Raw genomic sequence first — 4,750 nt, forward strand, 5'->3', positions numbered from 1 at the left:
TATTTTCAAACAATCTTCGTCAAAGACAAATGGTGTATCCTTGGCCAACAGATTGCACAAGGGTCTTGAAATCTTGCTAAAGTCTTTGATGAAGCGTTTATAAAATCTGGCATGACCTAAGAAGGATCGTATTTGTCAGACCGAAGTAGGGGGTGGTAGTTTTGAAATGACCTTAACTTTGGCTTTATCTACCTCGATCTCTCTTTCAGAAATAATATGTCCTAATACAATTCCTTTCCGCACCATGAAATGGCTCTTTTCCCAACTTAGGACAAGATTTATCTCCATACACCGTTTAAGAACTTTGAAAAGATTATGGAGACAATCCTCAAAGGTGGTTCCAAACATAAAAAAATCATCCATAAAAACTTCAAGATATTTGTCCACCATATCCGAAAAAATGGCCAGTATGCACCGTTGAAATGTAGCTGGTGCATTGCAGAGCCCGAATGGCATACGCCGAAAAGCAAAGGTGCCATAGGGACAAATGAAGGTAGTCTTTTCTTGGTCATTCGAAAATACAGGTACTTGATTGTATCCTGAATAACCATCAAGAAAATAGAAAAAACTTTGTCCTGCTAACCGTTCTAAGATTTGATCGATGAAGGGCAATGAAAAATGGTCCTTCCTAGTAACGGCATTCAGTTTTCTATAATCTATGCATACTCGCCATCTAGATGATATGCGAGTGGAAAGTAGTTCACCTTCTTCGTTCTCAACCACAGTAATACTTGATTTCTTAGGTACTGCTTGAGTGGGACTGACCCATTTACTATCAGATATGGGGTAGATGATTCCAGCATCTAACCACTTTACCATCTCTTTCTTTACTACTTCACGCATGTTTGGGTTCAATCTCCTCTGCATATCTCAATGGAGTTTGGCATGTTCCTCAAAATGAATATGGTGCATGCAAATGGAGGGGTTAATTCCTTTTAAATCGGCAATAGACCAACCGATAGCCTCTTTGTGTTCCTTCAGAATACCAACCAATTGTGCTTCCTGATTAAGGGTCAAGTCTGATGCAATGATTGCTAGGAGGGTGTCATTGAGTCCTAGAAATACATACTTGAGCGTAGCAGGAAGGAGTTTCAATTCTAACGTAGGTGGTGATTCTAAAGATGGGATTATTGGTGTACTGGCTAATGTGGGCAATGGCTCATACTTGATTGTCCATGGAGGAGTAATTTTATCGTGTGGTGTATCCAACAAGATGTTAACTTCTTTCATATATTCCTCAAAGTCATACACTCCAAAGTGAGCCAAGCAAGTATCTAAGGGGTCTGGTGCTAGAATTATGGGTGTTGCATCTTCTATAATATATTCTAGTGTATCTACTTCGAAGCAACTATCCATTGATGGTCCTTGGGAAGCACCAAACACATTCAGTCTTAGTTTCTTATTCCCAAATGATACGTCCATGACTCCTGTCCTACAATTAATGCATGCATTTGCCATAGCTAGGAAGGGTTGTCCTAAGATAATGAAAATTTATCTGGGGTTGCCATTTAGTTCCATGTCGAGAACCAGAAAATCAACTGGAAAGTAAAACTCATCTACCTTGACCAAGACATCCTCAAGCATTCCACGTGGTTCCTTAATTGATCTGTCAGCTAACTGCAGTGTGACTGATGTGGGTTTCAGTTCTTCGAATCCAAAAAGTTCATACACCGAACTAGGTAAAAGATTCACACTTGCCCCTAAATCCAGAAGAGCTTTTTCAATGTGATAATCTCCTATAACACAGAAAATGATGGGGGCTCCTGGGTCCTTAAGCTTTGGAGGAGTGGCATGCTGGAAGACAGAACTAGCCTGTTCAGTGAGGTGTACTTTCTTTGGGATTTGTGATCTAGATTTACGTTTTTGGGTGCACAAATTCTTCAAAAATTTGGCATAAGCAGGGACCTGTTTGATTGCATCTAGAAGGAGAATATTAATTTGGACTTGCTTAAACAATTCTAACATCTCATCGAGTTTTTCTCCCTTCTTATCTGCAGGAATAGGAGCTTTCAGGGCATCCAAAAATGGGGCTTTAAGCACGTACGATGATTTCGGTGCAGTTGGTTCCTTCTCTATTTTCAGGTCCTCCTTGTTCTTGAGTGATTTGGCTTCGGTTAGAGGTTTAGGGTCGATCTCATTGATTTTACTAGTATGTTCAATGACCTTCCCACTTCTCAAAGTCATGATTGATTTGGCATATTCAGAAAAAGCTTCTGGGGTATTAGAGCTCTCAATCACAAATTGCCCTCTTGGGTTGCTCTCGGGTTGGTTAGGTAATTTTTCTCCTTTCCTCCTACTGAATGCAGTCACTAGTTGACCTATTTGGGTCTCTAGCTTAGCAATGGATTGTGTGTGGGATTTAAAGGTCTGAGTGTTGACTTCTAATCGTTCTAGTGCTTTCAGAACTTTTTCCTCAAAAGCTGAGCTGTGACTAGTAGTAGACGGTTGAGGAACATTTTAAAATTGATGGTATGGTCCATGCCTATATGTTGAGTCCTGATATAGAGGTCGAGGTGCGGCAGGGCCAACCACTGGTTGTGGTCTCCAGGAAAAATTTGGATGGTTTCTCTAGTCGGAGTTATAAGTGTTCGAATAAGGATCGTTTCCTGGTCTGCGAGCTTGTTGGACTTGAGCTTGTTGAACCTGCTCATGCACAAACTCAGCACATTGAGGTGCGGCTGGGCATTCACTAACAAAATGGTTCGGACTTGCACACAATGCACAAACTTCTTGGATTGGGTTAGGTGGAATCAGAGATTGTCCAGTATTTAGAAGACGATCTAATTTTTGGGACAGTTCATCTACCTTATGATGGATATCTATGGCATTTTTTACTTCATATATTCCACCTCTCTTTGCGTTTAACATGGGTTTATCTCTAATAGAGGCAGACATATGATGTAATAAATTTTTACTTAAAATTTCAAACAATTGCCATGCCTCATCCTCACTTTTTAGCATGAATGTCCCACCATATGATGCATCGACCATTTGTCGATGTCTTTCAGATAGCCCATCATAAAAATATTGGATTAACTGCCACTTGGGTACAGCATGGTGGGGACATTTTCTAATAAGGTCCTTTAATCTCTCTCATGTTTCATGAAATATTTCTCCATCTAATTGGAAAAAACTAGTTATGGCTTTCCTTATTTGATTAGTTTTTCCTATAGAAAAATATTTCTTGAGAAACTCTCTTTGCAGCTGGTCCCAGGTTGATATAGTCATGGAATCCAAAGTATGTAGCCAGTATTTAGCTTTGTCCTTAAGTAAGAAAGGGAATAATTTTAACCTAAGAGCATCATCGGAGAAGTTGTGAATTTTGATAGTTGAGCATATCTCAAAAAATTCTTCAAGATGTTTATAAGGGTCCTCATTACTAAGTCCATAAAATGAAGGTAATATTTGGATTATACTGGACTTAATGTCATATTGAGTGGCCTCCATAGGGGGCACTTGAATACAAGGAGAGTAGGTATATGTGGAAGGAGTAAAGTACTCCTTCAATTGCTTGGGTAGATCATTCTCCTGATTTCGGTTCATATTTTTACGTCTGTTGGCTCTAAAGGTTCTTTCTATTTCTGGATCAAAAGGTTGGATTTCTGGTTGTAACGATCGACGGCCAAGCATACACCTTACAATTATACTGTAGAGCAAACACAGAAAATTTTAGTTTTTATAATATATATATTTTTATAATAAAGTGAGAAAAGAATGAAGAAAATTTAAAGAGAAGAACCTAAGAATCTTAAATCTATGAACAGGGAGAAATTAGTTAATATTTAGATGTTAATTGCAATCAACTTAAACAATCATAGACTCTCTATCCTAAGATTAACTTAGATCTAGATAGCTCCTAACTTCCAAGACCGTCTTTGAGCACTCCAAGCTCAAGACTGACTAACTAACTCGACCAGATAAGCGTAAGATGTGGGAGGTTCTCTGCTCGTTGCTTTCCTTAGACACCAACTGAGTTGGCCAGGTCAGTCAACGGAACCAATTGAAAACCACTTTCTTTAACCACTTGCCTTAGACACCGAGCAATTAACCAATCTGCACTCGGTTCAACTCTAGAGCTTTCTTATCCTATTGAGCTCGAAATCCTTAGGGGTCAACATCTAATTAATTTTAGATTAAGGTCTAGGTTATGCAAATGCAAGGGAGTGATTTGTGGGCCAAGGAAGGGTGATCAAATCTCCACCTTATCTTAGTTAATGGGTTGCACCCTTAAAGTTAATTATGGAGATGAGATGCAAAGAAACAAGGTGTCCAATCAAGTTAGAAATTTTTATATTTGAGGTTACGCTATTTTAGTTAAGTATTATAAAATGTCAGTGGCTTTTTTTTTTATTTCAACCGTGCCAAGGTCCCCGACAACGGTGCCAAAATTTGATGCGTAATCGTTGATAGCACCAAAAATAACTTTACTCACTACGTAGGTAGGATGAGTCGAGATCGTATCCTCAGGGACCTTGGGCTAAGTTGAGATTATAAAATAAAAGAAAAAAATATTATTTTGATTTAGAAAATAAATTATCTTAAAATTTATGTACTCAAAAAATAAAGAGCTCGAGAGTTTTGAATTAATTTGCACTAGCAGAGTTGTATCTCTTTTTTAATTAAATAGATACGATTAATCTTAGAAAAAATACCTATCTTCCCTCGGCACGCCCCGTATCCGTAGATCACGGTGCGTCTTCAGAAAGTACTAGATAAACAACTCTTCCTCCCTCAGCACGCTCCGTATCCG

The 4,750-nt window shown here is 38.7% G+C and overlaps 1 non-coding gene across 1 annotated transcript; it reads left to right on the forward strand.

The window, feature by feature from the left end:
• Positions 1–3,050: 3,050 nt before the first annotated feature.
• On the forward strand, positions 3,051–3,156 carry LOC140854205 (small nucleolar RNA R71). The gene has a single exon (XR_012137338.1). It is a non-coding gene; the product is annotated as a small nucleolar RNA R71 (small nucleolar RNA).
• The last annotated feature ends 1,594 nt before the right edge of the window (positions 3,157–4,750 follow it).

This window comes from Elaeis guineensis, chromosome 15, assembly GCF_000442705.2.
Source record: "Elaeis guineensis isolate ETL-2024a chromosome 15, EG11, whole genome shotgun sequence".
Classification (NCBI taxonomy): Eukaryota; Viridiplantae; Streptophyta; class Magnoliopsida; order Arecales; family Arecaceae; genus Elaeis; species Elaeis guineensis.